This window comes from Etheostoma spectabile, chromosome 19 (assembly GCF_008692095.1).
Source record: "Etheostoma spectabile isolate EspeVRDwgs_2016 chromosome 19, UIUC_Espe_1.0, whole genome shotgun sequence".
NCBI lineage: Eukaryota > Metazoa > Chordata > Actinopteri > Perciformes > Percidae > Etheostoma > Etheostoma spectabile.
This window is the reverse complement of record NC_045751.1, coordinates 2,690,524-2,697,069: the sequence shown is the minus strand read 5'-3', so window position 1 is coordinate 2,697,069 and position 6,546 is coordinate 2,690,524. Positions and strand designations below refer to the sequence as shown.

The window sequence follows — 6,546 nt, the reverse complement described above, 5'->3', positions numbered from 1 at the left end:
GTGTGGAATCAATCATGTTATTTTGGGTAATTACAAAGAACACTGCTATAGGACAACAGGTCAATTTGACCCGAGGACAATATGAGGGTTAATAATTAAATCGTTTACAGGTTCAATCGAGATTTTATAATTGCGCAGGCCTAGTTGCAGCCTTAAACACAACCTAACATCCTTGCCCAAGTCAAAGAGGTGTAGCCAGGGAAACGGTTCAATGACCTCACACTCCTCTCAACACCCCAGATTCACAGGTGTGGTATAAATGCACCTGTAAATCTGTTAGTTATTTAAAGAGGCTCATCAATGCACCACACACCCTTGCTCGCTCATCCTTACCACTGCTGGGGTTGTAAAGCAGCCACAGAGTAAAGGCCTGGAATTAATTTGATAATCCCCATCACCGTGCTGGTAAATTACAGTGTTGATTTTTCTCTTTCTCTCGACAGATAGATGTAGCGGCCTCACACAGGGATTTTTGTTCCAAATCAGGGTGCATTTGTACTTTCTATTTCATAGATCTTTAAAGACCCTCTTATCTTCCAGTGTTAGTTGCAGGGGTGTGATAAACACTAACCTGTTGGCTGTGTAACCTAACCAATGACATAATAAAATGTGTGCTGTACCTAGTGAAATAGGCTGTTTTAAAAGCACTTGTGTGTGTTATACTGTTTTCTTTGACCTTTAAGCTTAAAAGACTCCCAACCATGAGGGCCACTAATCACAGAACTATATAGAGACAAGCAACTAATTGTCTGTTCTTTTCATCAAGCACAATCTTAAGTCTCTATGTTAACTGTAACTATTTCCTGGAGGGGATTGGAAAGCTTGTGTCAAACCCTTTGTGTCCAAACTCTTCATGAGACAGGACAGCTAAAGTGTTAAGAGGCGTAGACTTTGAGGACGTTTCCTTGGCCTTGTGTTTTGTTTTTTTATTTTCAGCTTTTCTTCTTCTGTGACATTCCTGCCAGAGAACGGACCCCATCAGACCGACCTGTCTCCATCCCAACAGCATGAGAAATCTGCACTTGCTACTTAAAAAAAAACAAAAACAAGGGTATTATATTTAAAAAAAGATGAATATACAAATTCTGTAAGAGCATTTAAGCTAGTACTGTAGGTTGTTAATCAGCAGGACTATTCGCTGTCTATGGGATTACAGCAGAGGTACGGAGCCACCTACATTTCAAAATCACTGGGAACAAAATCTGCCAAAGCACCATCTCCCTTCTCTGAAGAGGTTTCTGTGATGCTTAACATGATAGCATCCAGCCACAGGGATAAACAATCATTTGAAGGCAAAATATGTTTTAAAAACCATCATTTTTGTCCGCCTGTGTGAGATTTCTGAATCTTCTTCTTCTGTTGTCCTTACTTTCTAACTCGTCAGGATCTCATGCAGCGCCGCATATGACAAGTCAAAAAAAAAAAATCCAATCTTTGAAAATGGTCATGTCACATGCAGGCAGATCAAAGGGGATTTTTCTTTTTTTTTTTAAGTGGGTTTGTATGAGGGACGTATCCATAGTTAGTGTATAGCGGTAGTCAGCATGCTTCCAGTTAGGAGAAGCAGACACGAGTACCGGCATGAAAGCTAAGCAATGTGCTACAGTGGACGGGGGGGCAGCAAAATGTATTTCAGCCACGTAAAAAATGAATATCAGTTTAGCTCTTGTGTTTTCCTTTGCGTCCCTTTGGACCCGTTCAGTTTTTAACTTTTTGCATTGGCCTGGCATTGAGCTTCAGGGCCCCCGGTGACCCTCGCATACTATGTGATTTCACATGAACTGGCAGGGGCCTCGCCCTTCAGGGTCCCGAGACCCATCTTGCACTTGAACGCGTTAAATAAACCAAATAAGTCCCTGTGACACAAAGGACAACACAAGGGTACACAAGTGTACGTTATATTTAGAATATTTTCACCACTTCACCTTGGCGTCAAACAGCCGTGTCCAACGGGGAACTGAAGCTATTATCTCTGCTCTCTTCAAAGCCACCAGACTCCTATGACAAAATCAGTCATTTTAACTTGAAGAACATACATGGTTGATGGTTTACTGACGCTTCGATTGGCGGTATTGTGTGACTTTGGTGTTTTAACCCTCCTGTTGTCTTTGGCTCAAATTTGACCCCTTTCCAAAATGTTTCTATATCAAAAATTGGGGGGGGGGGGGTGTTTCAAACATATTTTCCAAAAGAGTAACGTGGATGGTTCCAAACAACGCTACTACAAGTTAAATAAATAATAAGTTCACTAATTTCATAATTTGAGTTTTTTTTGACAATTTTGTGAGCATTTGGAGAAAAAACCTTGTAAAATAACAATATGTAAAAAAAAAAAAAAAGTCAATAAAAGTGACTCAAATGTGAACAAATGTCAAACAAAGTGACAAAAATGTGAAAAGATGTCGAAAAAAGTAACAAAAATATCAAAACAAGTGACAAATGTAAAAAAAAAAAGCTTTGGGGAAAAAGCCACAAAAGTTTCCAAAGGCTCAAAAAAAGTTGACAAACAAACAAACAAAATCTTTGGGGAAAAGACACAAAAGGGTCGAAAAAGACGACAATAACCTTGATAAAAAGTTTTTTTATTTTAAATTTTGACTGAGAAAAACCTAAAATGTCCAGGTCGGCGGGAAGACAGCACGAGGGTCAAAAGGGTTGGTTGAGATTTAAAAGCCACAAAAAACAAAAAGAAACAAAACAATGGAAGTGGTATTAGATGAGGAACTCCCATGTTTTGCAAGGTGAAATGACACTAACATTAATATTGATTTTTTGGAGGTGGCTATAATAGGTTTTGCTGATGCCCCCCTCCACAGCAGTACCTAGCTTGGCTTTCTTGCCCATACTCAAAAGCGGGGGCTCACCAACCCCTGTCTACTGTAGGTAATACACTAACTATGGATAAGTACCCTACACAACCCCACTTCAAAAGATCTAAGCTATCCATTTAACAGTAAGATGTCCATGTAAAAGATCTATGAATGCTGGAAACCACAGCCTTAATTTAAGTTAACAACAATGCCCCACAAAGCGCAAAAAAAGTTCCAATGTGGGTAATTAATAACTACCAAGTAGACTGTTAAAAGAATATTAGAATGATACTGCAGTTTGTAGTCTGGTGGTGTAATATTTTACAAAATAAGTTAATGGCACATTTTTAGATTAGTTCCACACATGCATCAGTGTTTCTATTGGCCCACAGTATGAATATGCCAGTTCAAGTTCAACAAGGGAGGAATCTGATCTACGACTCTGCAAAATACAGCCATGACATCACACCCAACACAGGAAGCTAGGGCTGTAACTACGGATTTATTTTATTATTTTCATGGCAATTCATTCATTTGGTTTTTAAATGTCAGAAAATAGTAAAACCTCAAGTAATTTTCTGTAGAAGGCCTAATTGATTAATCAAGTCAACATTCAAGCTCTACAGGAAATTGCCATTTTACTGGCTTCTATTGAAGTGAATGGGAGGAGGAGGGACCTTACATTACTGTAAGTGATTGGCAGCCATGAAGACCATCAACTTTGCTAGAATTGTAATCAATTGCACCAACCTAACTGTAATTCCTCACTGCCATAAAAGGGGTTGGGTTTAAAGCTTTTGCAATCTGTACCTCTACTGACTCTGACTCTGATAAATAATTTTGAAAAAAAAACACCCATAAATAATTTCCCTCATTAGTGCTAATGTCCATGGAAATATGAAAAGTAAATCACAACCGATCCACAGCCTTCGATCCCAACAGACGAGTGTACATTCAGTGAGAGCCGATATGAATCTTACATCTGAAAATGCATAGAGCTTTATATTCAATGTACAACCAGTGACATGCCAGAATAAAAGAGATGAAGCACTTAGATAAAGACGTGAAAAGGCATTCATTCACTCAGCGATTCTGCTTTTCTAAAAGAACGTTCATCTAAAAAAATAAATACTCCAATTTATCGCATCTACCTTAAATTTGTAGTATAAGAGATGTTGACCTAGGAAACGTGCTTTTAAATTATACTGTGAAGAATGGTTATCCAAACTGATACTGCAGTAAAAGCCCTCGCTGTACATACTATGAGGCATGAAGCTGTAGCCCACATCACACTAAGCAAAATGAAGTAATTGAAGAGCACAATGTCTTCATTCATATCGCAATGACAACTGGCGATGGAAAGAAATTCACTAGCTGGAAAAAGTACACTCACAGAGAGTGGGATCACTTCGGAGGAACAATACAAATGACCAAATTAAGAAAAAAAGCTTGCATCCCAATGAGGGCAACACATTACCAATGTTAGTGTAGTACAATACAACCGGATTAAATACAGCATAAAGTGTTGGATTTAGACTGTAACATTTATTTAGATCTCAGAATATCACAGAATGAGTCACTATGCAGACAAAGGAAGTGCTGAATAACACTGATGAGGCCTCTAACGCAGTAAAGCGTTTTCTAAGGGTAAGACATCTAACCATTTTTTGTGAATTTCTGTTTCAAGTGCTGAGAGAAATAATTAATAGCATTGACTGGTGTAAGTCGGCATGGTAAAAACACTAAAATACAGTAAATCAATGTGTACCCTGCCATTTTTATTTCTACCACATATCACTATCTTAATGTGTTTCTTTACCCGAGATAACCAATTCAATCAATGCGTAGCAGAGAGTCTCACACTGTCTCCCTGAATTGACTGCAACATAATAAGGCAAGGGAACAATTATTCTATTTTTTTTATACAGTACAGTCCCATCAGGTATCACACCGGATGCTAAGTTCAACTGCTGTTATATTAAATATAACCTAGATTATATTCCACAAGGAGCAGCATTTAGCTAAATCAAAGTGGATGAGACACAGTGAAAACAAAGTGCAGTTTAGTCAGAAAGCATCAAATGCCTCTTTGAGTTTCCCCTGGTGGAGAAAGTCAAGGTTTTTTTCCTGGTGGTGATGTGTGTACTTGTGTGTGTGTGTGTGTGTGTGTCATCTGCTTGAGGGCACTTCCACAAAAGCAGATGATATGACCGACGGGGCTGCAGTCTAATGCATGTAATTGTCAAATGAGGACAATAATGAATGATAATGTGAAAACGGGGAAATACATAATGGAAGTTAGTCACACATCTGAATCCCAAGAAGCCAAAGCCGTGTTCTAAGACCTAGGCATGGCAGATGCCAGTCCAAGTTCCCAGCTGCTATTTTCATTCGGATAAAATTCAACAAAGACTGAAGCATATTCCAAACTGCTGATCCGATTCAAAGTGATAGGCTTTAGGTACCTTTTCCACTTTGATTCTGATGTTAAAAGACAGTGTGCTGTCCTCACATCAAAGCATGAGATACTGTGGCCCCTCAACCCTGCACTTCTCTCAGTCACGGGACAGCAGTGACACCCACTCACTAGTCCCTCTGTTCATACATGTGCATTAAATACCATTTGGTGTGTAAATTCTACACAGCACTTGCATATTTTATTCCTAACATATAGTCAAACTAGAATGAAAAATGCAGGTGCTCACACAGCTGCATCTATTCTCACCCTCCTGTACATGTCTTAACAAACTGCAACAGAAAACACAGGCCTACATTGGTACATGTCTTGATTCTAGCACCTTTGAAAGACACTTTATGCTTTACAGTCAGCTACTGTCTTAGCTTCAGTCCATGTACATATTCAATTTAAAGTTGAAAATAAATGCATATACTGTGCACAATTCAAAGCCATTTTTAAACCTGAGCACATTGTTTCAAGCACGATGTGAATACAAAAAAAGGACATTTCACTACTCAACAGGGTACATTAGCTCATAATCCAAGTCTCTAACAGAACGGGTTAATGAGTCCAACAGGAAATTGAAACGTGCATATTGGCATATCAATGTGTTGCGCGTTGATCGGCGCTGATTACACCTGAACGCATCGATAGCCCAGTTAAAGTAATTATGAGTGGAGAGCATGCAAAGACTGACATTACAGAGTAGAGCCCATCAACACTGCTGCAGGGATGCGTTCATGGGCATTATTATCTGAGCTGAATCTGCAGATTATTGTGGATGTGCGCACACATACACAGACGTGCATTGTGTGGCGGAAAGTCACACTTACCGCTGATTTAGAAACGCCTGGTAATAAGGAGGGATAGCTCATGTCCTTCCATTCAAAGTATTCGTGATCATTTCTCTCTCTCAACTGTCTTTCGGGCGTTTGGGTACCGTCCTTATACGCGCCGTGGCTGAGGAACGGACTTGATGAAGGGGTCGAGGAGAGAGAACAGCGAATCCAAATAGTTGGCTCCGGTCGCTCCGTTCAATATCCTCGGTCGAACCTGCGGTGCGTCCAGAATCCGAGTGCTGGTGATGTCGCAGGAGAAACAGCAGCGTCCTCGTGTTGTATCCACGGTACTATCCCTTACATCCCTTTATGGCACAAACCGTCCTTCTGTGCGGGGGCTACATCACGTCCCATGAAGCTGAAAAGGCGAAAACGCCAGCAGACGCACACAAACACACACAACAAGCGTATCCAGAAGAATTTATGGAGAGGCGAAAGA

At 39.9% G+C, this 6,546-nt stretch overlaps 1 protein-coding gene across 1 annotated transcript in view; it reads right to left on the bottom strand.

Annotated features, from left to right (window-relative positions):
- Positions 1-6,546, bottom strand: part of LOC116707102 (adhesion G protein-coupled receptor L3) — a gene marked incomplete in the record, with an annotated part of 258,534 nt that overhangs the window by 251,971 nt on the left and 17 nt on the right. Inside the window, 1 exon segment of the mRNA XM_032544265.1 lies at positions 6,102-6,546. This exon segment is cut by the window's right edge and continues 17 nt beyond it.